A 16,498-nucleotide genomic window follows, 5' to 3' on the forward strand; every position below is an offset into this window, starting at 1 on the left:
TTTCCCCATTCAGTAGGACACTGGCCATGGGTTTGTCATAAATTGCCTTGTGTTGAGGAATGCTCCTTCCATACCTAATTTGTTTAGAGTTTTCATCATGAAAGGGTGCTGTATTTTATCACATGCTTTCTCTGCATCTATTGAGATAATCATATGGTTTTTTTTTCTTCAGATTATTAATGTGATGTATCACATTGACTGATTTTGAACCATCCCTGCATACCAGGGATAAATCTCATTTGGTCTGGGTGGATGATCTTTCTGATGTCTTGTTGGATTCCATTGGTGAAAATTTTGTTGAGGATTTTTGCATCTATATTCATCAGGGAAATTGGTCTGTAATTCTTTTTCTCTGTTATATCTTTTTCAGGTTTAGGAATCAAGGTGATGCTGGCTTCATAGAAAGAATTTAGAAGGATTCCCTCTCTTTCAATTGTTTTGAATAACTTGAGAAGAACTGGAGTTAGTTCTTCTTTAAATGTCTGGTAGAATTCAGTGGTGAAGCCATCTATCTGGTCCTGGGCTTTTCTTTGCTGGGAGAGTCTTTATTACTGACTCAATTTCTGTCTTGGTTTTGGGTCTTTTTAGCTTTTCTATGTCTTCATAGCACAATTTAGGTAGGTTGTATGTGTCCAGGAATCTATCCATTTCTTCTAGGTTTTCCAGTTTGTTGGCATTCAGCTTTTTGTAGTAATTTCTGATGATTCTTTTTATTTCTGTGGTATCTTTTGTTACATTACCTTTTTCATCTCTAATTTTATTATTTGGGTCTTCTCTCTCCTTTTTTGGTTAGTTGGGCCAATAGTTTGTCAATTTTCTTTATTTTTTCAAAAAACCAGCTCTTCATTTTGCTGATCTTTTGTATTTTTTATTTCAATTCTGTTGATTTCTTCTCTAATTTTTTTTTTTTTTTTGACAGGCAGAGGGGACAGTGAGAGAGAAAGACAGAGAGAAAGGTCTTCCTTTGCCGTTGGTTCACCCTCCAATGGCAGCCGCGGCTGGTACGCTGCAGCTGGCGCACCGCGCTGATCCGAAGCCAGGAGCCAGGTGCTTTTCCTGGTCTCCCATGCGGGTGCAGGGCCCAAGCACTTGGGCCATCCTCCACTGCACTCCCAGGCCACAGCAGAGAGCTGGCCTGGAAGAGGGGCAACAGGGACAGAATCCAGCGTCCCAACAGGGACTAGAACCCGGTGTGCCGGTGCCGCAGGCGGAGGATTAGCCTATTGAGCCGCGGCGCCGGCTTGATTTCTTCTCTAATTTTAATTATTTCTTTTCTCCTACTAGTTTGGGTTTGGTTTGCTGTTGTTTTTCTAGATCCTTGAAATGCATTGATAGCTCATTTGTTTGGTGCCTTTCTTGATGTAGGCACCTGTTGCTATAAACGTTTCTCTTAACAGTGCTTTTGCTGTATCCCATAAGTTTTGATATGCTGTATTGTCATCTTCAAGTTACCAGAGTGCCAGCCCCAACTTATTAAACTCTAATGGGATGGCAGAATTTAGTGTCAACTCCTTGGATCCCTGCACCCACATGGGAGACCCAGAAGAAGCTCTCTCTGGCTCTACCACTTTCTGTAACTCTGTCTTTCAAATAAATAAAATAAATTTTTAAAACCTATTATAATCTAATGGGATGGCAGAGTTTAGTGCCTCCTTTAAAACTTCAAAGAGGGGCTGGCGCCATGGCTTACTTAGTTACTCCTCCGCCTGCGGCACCGGCATCCCATATGGATGCCAGGTTCTAGTCCTGGTTGCTCCTCTTCCTGTCCAGCTTTCTGCTGTCCCAGGAAGGCAGTGGAGGATGGCCCAAGTGCTTGTGGCATGGGAGACCAGGAAGAAGCACCTGGCTCCTGGCTTCGGATTGGCGCAGCACCGGCCGTGGCAGCCATTTGGGGAGTGAACCAGCGGAAGGAAGACCTTTCTCTTTGGCTCGCTTTCTCTCTCACTGTCTATAACTGTCAAATAAAAAAGAAAACTTCAAAGAACATTAAGAATGATGGCCCCTATCATATTTCCATTTAATTCACCAGTCTTGCCTGAGGTATATAGCAGATGACAAGTAGACTAATGCAAACTGAAATCAAATTGTGGTTCCAACTATACTTGTTATGCTGAATGTGTATCTTTCTAGAGATTAACATAGGCTCAAGGTACTGGATGTACAACTATTAAGCTAGCAAATGTGTTCTTTTCCACACCTATCTGGAAGGAGAATCTGATGGGCAAGAGTATACATGCATGGTCTTGCCTAATGTTACAGTTCACACGCACTCTTTTGTAATCTAATGGACTTGAACTGTTTGACCATTTTGTAGATCACATTACGGTACAATGCTATTATATTGATTAGACCTGATAAGGAGTGAGTGGCAAGAACTGTGGATGCTTGGTAAGGCACATGCTCTTCATAGTGTCGGGGAGAAACTACACAGATTCAGAGGCCTAACACATCAGTAGAGTTTTTAGGGATTCAGTGACCAGGAGCATTCCTAGAATTCCCTCCAAAGAACAAATACTCATTGCACCTGTTACCACAAAGAAGAAAGTAAATTTGCTAGACCTCTTTGGGTTCTGGAAATTTAAAAGAGACTGCATTTGGGAATACTTCTGTGCTAAATTCGTCAGCTGCTTTTGGAAGGTTGATAGCTTGGATTGTGGCCCAGAGCAGGAAAGAACTCTGAAAGACCAAGGCTGAACTATGAACAATATTGCTGCTTGTGCTACTTGTGCTATATGACTCAACAGATTTTGTGATTCTTGAGTTATCTGTGGTAGAGGGTGACATTGTGTAAAACCTCTGGCCACCACTTGGCTCAAATATTTGGTCATTCATACATTTCTGAATTCAGTTGATTTTAATATTTACCATTTATGAGTTTACCATATGCTAGTCTCTGCACTGGACATTGGAGACAAACAAAAATGTAATAAAACCTATTTCCTGCCCTAAGATTCTCAGAATTTAATTTTTTAAATTATTGGCATGTTGTTTAATTCACCCATTTTTTTTCTTCCCCTTGCATTTGCTAGGATTCAGATGGCAACAAAGAGGGGCCAAATGGGAGAAAAAAAATGAGACTCCTATTAATTTAAAATATACTTCCTTCAAATTGGGCTAAGATCACTATGATTTTATGATTTATGATTTAGTGATTTTATAATTTAACAAGACACACTGGTCAACTTTTAACAATAAAAACTAATTAACTGAGTGTCTTTAATGTGCCACATATTTCATGTATTTATTTTCCCTAACAATTCTGCAAAGTATTAATATCCCTTACTCTTCCCATAAGAAAACTGAGGTTCAGGAAGTTAAATAAATCATCAAATCACATAAGGAATGACAGAGCTAAGATATGAATGTAGGGCCATTGCTGGCATCCCAAATTTTCTGCTTTTCCTAACACCATGCCTTCCAACCAGTGGTATATAGTAGTCTGAAGATATCTTGATCTATTATTCCAACTCCTTCATTTAACATTAAATTCTTGAAGTACTCCAGTGATAGTAAGCTCTTCAAGGCAATCCTTTTCATCTATGATCAGAAAAATTATTGTAAAGGATATTCAGATGTCCTCACTTTAGGATAATTTGGTTGTAAGTAACAGTCCCTAAGCTAACTTAGAGTGATGGTGAAAGAGGGAAATGTTTCTAAAAACACAGAAATGTCACTGGCAAGTTAATAACCCAGGGAACGGAAAAAGGACAACTAGGCATTGTGGGCATAGGAATTATGAAATCATTTTTGAGGTTGTTGTTTAAGACTATTATTTCTGGTTGGTTTTTTTTTTTTTTTTTTTTTTTTTTTTTTTTTTTTGCCAGACAGAGTACACAGTGAGAGAGAGAGAGAGAGAGAGAGAGAAAGGTCTTCCTTTACCGTTGGTTCACCCTCCAATGGCCGCCGCGGCCAGCGCGCTGCGGCTGGCGCTCCGCGCTGATCCGAAGGCAGGAGCCAGGTACTTATCCTGGTCTCCCATGGGGTGCAGGGCCCAAGCACTTGGGCCATCCTCCACTGCACTCCCGGGCCACAGCAGAGAGCTGGCCTGGAAGAGGGGCCACCGGGACTAGAACCCTGTGTGCCGGCGCCGCAAGGCGGAGGATTAGCCTAGTGAGCCGCGGCGCCGGCTATTTCTGCTTCATTCTTACCAGCTTTCATTTGTACATGGCTCAACATTAGTGCTGTAGTTACATCCTATGTGACCATTCAGTTCAAGTATCCATTATCTTCTGAACAGTGATTTCTTTAATTTTAGTATAAAATCCTCAGAAATAAGTGGATCGGCCCAGTTTAGTCTATGCCTTGGATCTTGGCTCAGTGTTCTACTCTTGATTTCATGACTATTTAGGAAGGATCTGGGTTGTAAAACAGTTTCAGAGGGGATGTGAACTGGGCTTAATACACTGTGGTAACAACCTTGTCTAAAATAACATAAAGATGGGCCTTTATTCCATGATCTTTTATTTTTTGAATGTATGCCAATTGACAACTGAAGTATCGTGAAGGTAAGGATTGGCACCTATCCATCTCTGGCTCATCACAGCTCCCACTCAAGGGCACTCAACACTGATCTTGGAAATGACCTGGAGCTGAGGTGCTTTGTATCCACTGTGTTTGATGCTCTTAAACATAGTTGGGGTACACTTCTCTACAGTTGGTTGGTCCAACATGGGGTCCCAAGATACATGCTGACAGTTTTCTTCCTTATCTTATAATAAATATATGTAAATTTACCATTTTAGCCATTTTTGAGTATACAAATCAGTGGCATTAAGTATATTCACACTGTATGTTATCATCACCACTGTTGCCAGAACATTTTCATCATCCCAAATTGCAATTCTATACTTATTAAACAACAACTTCCATTACTCTCACATTATCTGCCTCGTAGTGATTCTGTCAATTTGATCATTCTATGGTAAGATATACATGAAATCACAAATTTGTCTTGTGTCCCACTTATTTCTTTAGCGTAAAGTTTTTAAGATTGATCCATGTTGTATGTAGCATGTGCCAGAATTTTCATCCCTGGAGCCACCATTATGGTGCAGCAAGTTAAGCTGCAACCTGCAAGGTGCAGGTTCAAGTCCTGGCTGCTCCACTTCCAATCCAGCTCCCTGCTAATAAGCCTGAGAAAGCCTTGGAAGATGATCCAAGTACTTTAGCTCCTGCCACCCATGTGGGAGGCCCAGATGGAGTTCCAGGCTCCTGGCTTTGGCCTGGTCCAGCCCTAGGTGTTTTGGCCATTTGGGGAGTGAACCAGTGGATGGAAGATCTCTCTCTCTCTCTGTCTTTCCTCTCTGTCCCCAGGCCTTTCAAATAAATAAATCTTAAAAGTGTCTTCCTATTCGGTTGAATAATATTCTGTCATATTTATATACCTCTTCTTTCAATTTTAAAAAAATTATTTACTTATTCTTTCATCCACTGGTTCTCATCGCAAGGCCACAAAGGCTGGGGCTGAGCCCAAGCACTTAAACCATCTTCTGCTGCTTTTCTCAGAGCATTAGTAGGGAGCTGGATCAGAAGTGGAACAGTTGGGACATGAACAGGCACACATATGGAATGCTGGCATTGCAGGCTGCAGCTTTACCCAATGTGCCACAATGCCAACCTCAATATATCCTTCTTACCCATCCTTCCATCCATTTTATGCCAGTCATAACCCCAAAATAAACAATACCAACAGCCATAATCCTGAATGTTGAAATTCAGAAAGACCAAAACCTCTGAAGCTTAAAATCTCAAAAGGCACAATCCCAAAAGATTAAAATTCTAAATGCTGCAATCCTGAAGTTGAAGCTTAATTCTAGGGAAGGGATTGGCCATGTAATACAGTAACAATAAAATCTTCAGTCGTAAAATGCATAATTTGTTTCCACTGCCATTCCTTCAAGCTGATGAAATTCCAGATTTAAGGAACTAAAGCTGCATATGCTCGAAGACTCCAGCAAAGGTACTGTTTCAAACATAATTACGTGTATGGTAGAATGGGAAGACATGCAATGGTGTTGCTGTTTGATCTCCAGTATTGTTTTGCCAAATTTGTGGTCTGTACATGAGTGCATTCCAAATAGACTGCCACACACCCAAAACAACATAGAAGCATAGCACAGATGATGAGAAAATTAAATATAGAATGTGCTTCAATGTACATCAAACCACAGAATTTCAAGAAGAGCAGCACCATACAGAAAATCAATGTGGGGAATGTATTCAAGTAGTGCCATGCCTGAAAGAAAGCAGGCCTTCAAAAGTTAATTATTGGGGCTGGTGGGGCTGGTGCTGTGGCATAGCAGGTAAAGCCATTGCCTGCAGTGCCGGCATCCCATATGGGCACCAGTTCAAGTCCTGGCTGCTCCACTTCTGATCCGGCTCTCTGCTACGACCTGGGAAAGCAGTAGAAAATGGTCCAAGTCCTTGGGCCCCTGCACCTGTGTAGGAGATCCAGAGAAAGCTCCTGGCTCCTGGCTTCAGATCAGCTCAGCTCAGGCCGTTGCAGCCAACTGGCGGAGTGAACCAACAGATGGAAAACCTCTCTCTTCTCTCTCTGCCTCTCCTTCTCTGTGTAACTCTTTCAAATAAATAAATAAATCTTTAAAAAAAAGTTAATAATCATGAAAGTTGACCACCTCATGTGGACTACCTGTGCAGTTGCCCATAATCTGTTAAGGTATGTTTCCATATTTCCAATTTTCTTTTTATTTTTTTCCGTTAAACTCAGCATTTTTTGTAATTCACTAGTATTGTTTTTCATATTCATATCATTTCCAATACTGGAGGTATAAATTGTGCAGACTTTTAGAGAGCTCTACTTTGTTTTAGGCATTTTTGCAAATTTGTGAAAGTGGATTATCAAACATTGATTCCTGTGAGAACATTGTGTATGTAGAAACATCCTCAGTAAATGAAGAGATGCCCTTTTTGTGCATCTGCATTTGTGCAGGAAAAAATATCTCCAGATTTTAGGTCTTTGGGCAACTGCATATACATGGTGTTTTTTTTTTTTTAATTATCTGAGAGGGATAAAGATAGCTAGATAAGCACAAGCACTCCACCCTATCTCTGGTTCACTCTTCAACTCCCAGGATGGCCAGGGGCTGGACTGTAGCTGAAGCCAAGAGCCCCATGTCTCCATGAGCAAGAAGTTGTAGAAGCTGAAAATGGAGTGGAGCCTAGACACAGAGACTCCAATATGGGATGTAGGTATCCCAAGCTGTATCTTAACTGCTACACCAAATGTCTGCCTCTCATCACAGCATTTGATCTATTGTGTCAAAACACTTACAGATAATCTGTCACCATATTTCTGATTACAGCAGTTAAAAAGCTGGGTATGCACAATTACCAAGCATTGTGATATGAATTTATAAATTTTATTTTCACATTTTTTTTATTAGTGTGGTTCATCTGTTCCTGTTATACATATGTGAGTGTCATTAGGCTATGCTTTTAAGATGATTGCCTATCAATTTATGACAAACCCACAGCCAGCATCTTATTGAGTGGGGAAAAGTTGGAAGCACTTCTGCTAAGACTCAGAAACAGACAAGGATGCCCACTTTCACTATTGCTATTCAATATAGTCCTGGAAGTTTTAGCCAGAGCAATTAAGCAAGAAAAAGACACTAAAGGGATATAAATTAGAAAGGAGAAAGTCAAATTATCCCTGTTTACAAATGACATGAGTCTATAGATAGGGGAACAAAAAGACTCTACTAAGAGACTACTGGAACTCACAAAAGAGTTTGGTAAAGTGGCAGGATATAAAACTAACACACAAAATTAATAGCTTTTGTATACACAAACAATGCCATGGCTGAGAAAGAACTTCTAAGACCAATTACATTCACAATAGCTACAGAAAAAAGTAAATACCTTGGAATACATTTAACTAAGAAGGTGAAAGATCTCTACAATGAAAATTATAAAACATTAAAAAAAAAGAAGACAAAAAAATGGAGAAATATTCTACATTTGTGGATTGGAAGAACTAATATCATCAAAATGTCTATACTACCAAAAGCAATTTACAGATTCAATGTGATCCCAATCAAAATACAAACAACGGCCGGCGCCGCGGCTCACTAGGCTAATCCTCCGCCTAGCGGTGCCGGCACACCGGGTTCTAGTCCCGGTCTGGGTGCCGGATTCTGTCCCAGTTGCCCCTCTTCCAGGCCAGCCCTCTGCTGTGGCCAGGGAGTGCAGTGGAGGATGGCCCAGGTGCTTGGGCCCTGCACCCCATGGGAGACCAGGAAAAGCACCTGGCTCCTGGCTCCTGCCATCGGATCAGCGCGGTGCGCCGCCCGCAGCGCGCCGGCCGCGGCGGCCATTGGAGGGTGAACCAACGGCAAAGGAAGACCTTTCTCTCTGTCTGTCTCTCTCACTGTCCACTCTGCCTGTCAAAAAAAAAAAAAAAATACAAACAACATTCTTCTCAGATCTAGAAAAAACAATGCTAAAATTCATATGGAAACACAAGAGACCCCAAATAGGTAAAGCAATCTTATATGACAAAAACAAAGCCAGAGGGTCTGGCACTGTGGCATAGTAGGTTAAGCCTCTGCCTGTAGTGTGAGCATTCCATATGCGCACTGGTTCAAGTCCAGGCTGCTCTACTTCTGATCCAACTCCTGCTAATGACCTGGGAAAGCAGTGGAAGGTGGCCCAGGTGCTTGGGCCCCTGCATCCATGTGGGAAACCCAGAAGAAGCTCCTGGCTTTCGGCTTCAGATCAGCCCAGGTCTGGCCATTGCAGTCATTCGAGGAATGAACCAGCGGATGGAAGATCTGTCTCTCCTCTCTGTAACTTTGCCTCTCAAATAAATAAATATATTTTTTTAAAAGTTGGAGACATCACAATACCAGATTTCAAGACATACTACAGGGCAGTTATAATCAAAATAGCCTCAGACTTGCACAAAAATAGACATGTAGACCAACAGGATAGAATAGAAACTCTGGAAATCAATCCATGCATCTACAAATAACTAATCTTTGCCAAAAAGAAAAAAAAAGTTAAAATCAACCCCTGGATAAAGGACAGTCTCTTCAACAAATGGTGCTGGGAAAATTGGATCTCCACATGCAGAACCATGAAAAAGACTCCTACCTTATACAAAAATAAACTCAAAATGGATCAAGGATCTAAATCTAGGACCTGATACCATCAAATTACTAGAAGAAAACACTGGGGTGGGGGAAACTCTGCAAGATGTTGGCATAGGCAGACATTTTGGGAAAGACCCCAGAAGCTCAGGCAAAGCCCAAATTGATAAATGGGATTACATCAAGCTGAGAAGCTTCTGCACTGCAAAAGAAACACTCAGCAAAGAGGCAATTGACAGAATGGGAGAAAATATTTGCAAGCTATGAAACTAATAAAGGATTAATATCCAGAAGCTATAAAGAGCTCAAGAAACTCAGCAACAACAAAACAGTCCTGTTAAGAAATGGCCAAAGGACTTGAACAGGTATTTTTCAAAAGAGGAAATTCAAATGGCCAACAGACATGAAAAAATGCTCAAGATCACCAGCCATCAGGGAAATGCAAATGAAAACCACAATGAGATTTCACCTCACCCCAGTCAGAATAGCTGTCATACAGAAATCAACAAGCAGTTAAGTGCTGACAAGGATGTGGGGGAAAAGGTACCTTAATCCCCTGTTGACAGGACTGTAAACTAGTACAGCCACTGTGGAAGACAGAATGGAGATACCTCAGCAAGCTGAAAATAGATACACTATATGACCCAGCCATCCCACTTCTGGGAATTTACCCAAAGAAAATAAAATCAGCATTGAGTTATCTGTACCCCAATGTTTACTGCAGCACAATTCACAATAGCTAAAACATGTAATCAACTCACATGTCCACCAACTGATGATTGGATGAAGAAATTATGGTATAAATAAACTATGGAATACTTCTCAGCCAAAAAATAGAATGGAATCCTGTCTATTGCAACCAAATGGATGCAACTGGGATTCACTATATTTAGTGAAATAAGTCAGTCCCAAAAAGACAAATAGATGGGTGGTAACTAACAAAGTACCAAAAATGTAACAAATAGGAGTCAAACTGACATTTTGAGACTGAATGATTGTTTACAGCTCTTGTCTCTACTGTTGAGGAACTGTGCTTTTTTTTTTTTCTATTTCTTGAACTCTACTTGGTATAGGGTTAATCTGAGTATAAAGTAAACTGAAAATAGCTTATTGTAAAAACTGAGAGACTAGGAGAGGAAAGAGGAGGAAGGGTGGGAGCATGGATAGGAGAGTGGGAAGTTTATGCTCCTAAATTTGTATACATGAAATTTGTATACTTAAAAACACACACTTAAAAAATTATCTGAGAGTTCCACTCCTACTAGTTATTTAGTGGAGATAAAATGTCTTCACACACACAAATTATTGCCTGTATATAAAGTGGCCTATTAAGTATCTTGGGCTTTTGTTTCTCAAATAAATCCTGCATTAAAAAAATGTTTTTAAGTAATTTTTAGTTTTCCAGATTTGTATTTTTGGAATTTTGATCTTTAGGGATTTTAGATTTTAGAGATTTTTATCTTGAGGGATCCCAGCATTCAGAATTATGGCCCAAACCCTTGTAAACACACACTACATTGGTTCTTTTGTCTGTTTTGAGTAATGCTGCTACGAACATTGGTGTTGTTTTATAACCAGAGCTGGAACTGCAGGATCATGTGACAGTTTTAAATTTTGTGAGGAGCCACTATACTGTCTTCCACAGTAGTTGAATCATTTTACATTGCACAAGGGTTCCAATTCCTCTACATCCTCACCAGTACTTATTTTTTGCTCTCTCCATCCTATTAGATTTGAAGTGCTGGCTGACTGTGGCTTTGACTTAGACTTCCCTAATGATTAGTGATATTAAGCATCTTTCCATGTGCTTACTGTGTATTTTCATCTTTGTAGAAATGTCAAGTCCATTTTTACACTGGGCCTTTTTATTTGTTCTTTTTATTCTGAATATTAATCTCTTACCAAACATTTGATTTACTTTTTCTCCTACTCTGTGGGTTGCTTTTTCTCTTGAGAGTGTCCTCTAATGTCCAAATTTTAAATTTGGATGTAATCTTGTTTTTGTTATTGTTGCCTATGCTTTTGGAATCACCTAAGCAATCATTGCCAAATTCAATGTCACAAAGATTCCTCCACTTGTAAGCTCTTATGTTTAGATTTTTGACTCATTCTAATTTTTGTATACAAGGAATCAGGTCTGTGGAAATGGAGTTTAAAATATTTTGGTACAAAAAAATGAAATTTACAGTTTTTTCATAATACCCATTTTCTGTGAACTTTTACAGGACCCTGCATATGGTGTAAGTGTCCAACTTCATTATTTTGCATGTGGATGTCCTTTCTCCACTGTATAGCCTTGGCACTCTCCTTGAAAATCATTTGATAATACCTGTGAGGGTTTACCTCTGGGCTATTCTATTCGTCTATATATATCAATATGTCAGGACCACAACTATTTGATTGTCATTGTTAGTTCTGAAATTAAGAAATGTGACCTTTCCAACTTTGTTCTTTTTAAACTTTTTTTTTTCTTAAAGATTTATTCATTTGAAAGGCTGAGTTTCAGAGACAGATCTTCCATTCGCTAGTTCACTTCCCAAATGACCACAATGGCCGGGGTGGGCCAGAACAAAGCCAGGATTCTGGAGCTTGTTTCCATCTCCCATATGGGTGCAAGGGCCCAAGCATTTGGGCTATCTTCCGTTGCTTTCCCCAGGCATATGAGCAGGGAGCTAGATGGGAAGTGGAGTAACCGAGACTCAAAGCAGTGCTCATATGGGATTTGGGTGTCACAAATGAAAGCTTTACCCCTATGACACAATGCTGGTCCCGCTTTTTAAACTATTTTGGTTATTCTGGGCCCCTTGAGAACTTGTATGAATTTTTGAAGGGTTTTCCTATTTCTTCAAGAAACATCACTGGAACTTTTACAGGGATTGCATTCAATCTGTAAATCACCTTTGATAGTATTGATTTAACAGTATTGTCTTCCAATGAAGCATGGCTTTCCAATTATGTGCTTAATTTCTATCATTTTGTAGTTTTCAGCATGTCTTCTGCATCCTTAGTTAAGTTTCTGTTTATTATTTTTTTCATGTTGTGTCTTACAGAATTTTTTACTTAATTTCCTTTTTGTATTACTGTTACTCTACAGAAATGCAACTGATTTTGAGAGAACCTTCTATCTTGAGACAGAGGGAAAGAGAAACACAGATTTTTTTTACATTTGCTAGATCACTTCCCAAACCCTCACAACAGCTGGGGCTGGGCCAGGTCAGAGGTAGGATCTTGGAACTCCATCTGGGTAAAGGGACCCAAACACTTGAGCCATCACCAGCTGCCTCCCAGTGAGGGCATTAGCAGAACTGGGAGTGGAGCCAGGACTCAAACCCAGGCACTCTAATATGGGACACAGTCATCCCAAGCAGTATCTTAACCAGTGCACCAAACACAGAGCCCAGTGCAATATTTTTGCAAACTGATTTTATAACTGACTTGGCTGAACTCATTTATTAGTTATGCCAACAGGCTTGCCTTTTTTTTTTTTTTAAATAGAACTGTTTGATTTTTTTAACACAAAAAACATGGCTGCATGATAAATTCATTACCTCCTTGTTCAAGTTTATAGAATACTTTTGAGGAGTTATGCCTAAAAGGAGGCAAAATTTTAATACCACTGTTAACATCAACATATGTAATCCAAGAATGCCTGCCCAAATACTGCTGTCCGAGGTATGCAAACTTTCTAAATTTATAAAGCCACCTTAAAAATTGAGACAGAGACAGCAAGCACATTCCCATCTTCTGGTCCCATTCCCCAAATATTGACAATGGCTAGGGCAGGGCCAAGCAAGAGCTTGGAATTCAGTCCAGGTCTCCAGTGTGGGTGGTAGGAACAGAACTACTTAAGCTATCATTGCTCCTTTCATGGTCCACATTAGAGAAACCTGGGATCAGGAGATGGAGCTGAGAATCAAACTCAGAGTGTAACATGAGACATGTGTGTCCTAACTAGTTTATAACCACTAGGCAAAATGCCTGTACCCTCTCCCTCCAACTTCTGAATATATTCAAATTGCAAACCCTACTTCTTAAAAAAAAAAAAAAAAATCCCTACTTACATTCCAAACAATCCTTAAAACAAGTCCATCAGGTTTGTATTGAGTGTATTCATAGGGATATCTAATCAAAGAGGGTATGTGCACCTAATTTTCAACTCAATAAATATTTGTTGAGTGGTATGGAGTGATTTTTAATTGACCTCTGAAATTTGGTAATTCTAGATTAGAATCATGATTTTCCCACTAATTAGTTATTTGGCTTTTGGCAACTTCCCTAAACCATTTTTGTTCTTTAAAACTGGGATTATAATGGCCTCACTAGGTTGTTTTGAAAATTAAATTAACTGTATGCAGCAGTAAATAGTAAGTGTTATTATGGTCTTGAATACACTACATGTTGGGCACTCTGCTAGAAGGTAGAGATAAAAGATATCTGATAGAATATTGCCATCAAAGCACTTATAGTGTAGATGGGAAACTATAAAGAAAATCAGAGAATCTTAGTACTGCACGCAACAGAATGTTATGTTGGAAATAATAAGACTATGATGTGCTCACATTTGAAACTTAGGTAGTCTGGCTTCTGTGTAGAGGATTAGAAGGAATGAATCCTAAGACTAATAAGGAAGCTAAAAGGCTCAACGTGGCCTTGTTGTGTCTGGTGCCATGAGATCCAGAAAGTAACTTTCAGTCATGGCTTGGAAGATAAATACACTTCAACCATCTTTCATTTTCACCTCAATCATTTAGGGGATTGTAAGGAACTCTGACTCTGTGGCATCATTTTACAAAGGAAACAGGCTCAAAGAGCAAGGTCATCACTGCACTTTTAACACAGGCACTACTCACTTTGTGGTATAGAAGATGGTATTCTCTGGAACACAGCAAATATGAATGATTGCTCCTGGAGCTGTGGATTATAGCAGCCCTATTGGAGAGGTTATATAAACAGTATGATAGGTAGTGGAAAAGATCTCCAACTAAAAACCTGTGCTTTTTCCCACTATACCATACTGTCTCTTATAATCATACTTTATGAGTATGTAGATACTTAGGATTAAACACTGAATTTGAACAAGAAACAAACCAAACACATCCCAGAAATGGGTTTTCCACAAGAACTTGGTAGGCTTATTAAAATGAATTTAATAGAATCCTATAAGCACTAGTTATTTAACAACAAATTAAGGTGCTTGATATATTTTTAAACTGCTACTAAAATAGCATAAAACAAATATAAGCGGCTGGCGCTGCAGCTCACTAGGCTAATCCTCCACCTTGCGGCGCTGGCACACCAGGTTCTAGTCCCGGTTGCCCCTCTTCCAGTCCAGCTCTCTGCTGTGGCCAGGGAGTGCAGTGGAGGATGGCACAAGTGCTTGGGCCCTGCACCCACATGGGAGACCAGGAGAAGCACCTGGCTCCTGCCATCGGATCAGTGCGGTGCGCCGGCCGCAGCGTGCCGGCCGCGGCGGCCATTGGAGGGTGAACCAACGGCAAAAGGAAGACCTTTCTCTCTGTCTCTCTCTCTCACTGTCCACTCTGCCTGTCAAAAAATAAAAATAAATAAATAAAAATAAATAAAATAGAAAATAGAAAATAAAAATAAAAACAAATATAAGGCTGAACTATCTACTTTAGGCTTCCCCCAAAGACTCAAAGGACTAACCACACAAATTAAGACCATGAATCAATTTTTTGCAGACATTTCTTGAATTATCCCCAAAATTTAAGGCCAAGTTTCCTCAGAAAATGCTTATACAATTGTAATCTTGGCAAAACAGACACCCCCCCCAAACCAAAAAACAATATAATGTTACTAAAAAGCAGATATTTGGCAACTACTTCTTATGTATTAAAAAAAACTACTTAACTCCTATTTATGCCAAGAACACTACAGTTTACAAAAGTTTCATTCAAACTATTACTCTATGCCTACTCTGAAGGCAGGAAAATTTCTTTGGGTTGAGGATTTTAGGATGTGCATTATCCTTTGTTCAGGAAAGGGGATGTTAAGAAAAAAAATATACATATAAAAGAATATTGGTTCATTGTACACAAGAGAAGCCATTTTGTATTATAAGATGAAAGGAAATACTGACCAGAGATCCTCTGGATGAGTAGCTAAAATGTATTTAAAGATGAAAAAGTAGCAGCGTTAAGTTTTATGAATATTGTTAAAAACAGACATCTTTTGACAGATGATAAAATGTCCTAGGAAATTTTCTGAAATGAGACTCACTGAAGCAGAGGAAACTTTAGATTCAGGGACACCTCATTTGACTAATGGTGAATTTCATAGTTAAGTGAACTTTGCAAGGTCATATAGTGCCTGAGTTTGGACTGAACCAAAAGTCTCCTGACTTCCAGATGTGTGCTCTTTTTTTATTCACTATGCTGCCTATGTCTATCTACTTCTATTTGAAGTGGTCCCCTAATTCTCACTGCCCCGTGTGTCCCTTTGATACAAAGGAACAGATTTGTGGACTATACACACAGACCATGTAGACCTATTGGTTTAGCAATGGATGAAACATTATTTCAAACAATGACTGCACTGAAATTCATCTGGAAGTAGAAAGTAGAGAAAAAAACAAAAGAAGGATATTCTGAAGACAATAAGAGAAGCGTTAAGAGGAAATATTCTCCTCTTTTGTACTGTTATTTTATTACTATTATTTTATTTTGTTACGTCCATATATCATATAAAACATAACAGGAAAAATCCATAACTTTATAAAATAAATTGAGGTGTTTGGATGAAAAAGCGTTAAGTACTTTGCCTTCATTTCTACAGACTTCTCATTATGTTACTGATCTTGCAATTTAGATATCACATAAAGATATCTAGCTGGAAACAAAAGTTGGTATGCTAAAAGGTCAAGCTGTAGTTTGTTGGTGGGCCGAGAAATGATATATTTTCTAAATCTTACCCTTAAATACTGGCTTTAATAAATGCAGATATAGTAAAATGCAAGCTTTTATCAGACAGCCAGAGGGAAACTTTAGTGAATGAATGCAACTTACCTCCAAGTCCTTTGAAAGGAGGTGAAAAAATAAATACTGTGTTTTATCAGTGCTCCCCCCAAAGCATTATTCTAAGCATGCAGGAGGGTGTTGTGAGCAGCTACAATAGTAAGGTCCAACTCAGAGGTAGGTTCAAGGCCAAGAGCAGGAGAGTGGTTGAAGAATTCCTCCTGGGCCAGTACCATTTTATAAGAATGCCCATTTGGTGCTGGGGGGTGAGGCTATGGCCTATTTTCTCCTGACTTAATAGGACATTTTCAATTCAACCTTGCTTAAAAAGAAGCATTTTTACACCTGCTACTAAGTACAGCTAGGATAAGGCTGGCATCGGATTACTTAGCAAGCACATGCTAGTGATTCCAG

The sequence above is a fragment of the Oryctolagus cuniculus genome, chromosome 7, assembly GCF_051225735.1.
Source record: "Oryctolagus cuniculus isolate XC-2025 breed Fujian yellow rabbit chromosome 7, ASM5122573v1, whole genome shotgun sequence".
Classification (NCBI taxonomy): Eukaryota; Metazoa; Chordata; class Mammalia; order Lagomorpha; family Leporidae; genus Oryctolagus; species Oryctolagus cuniculus.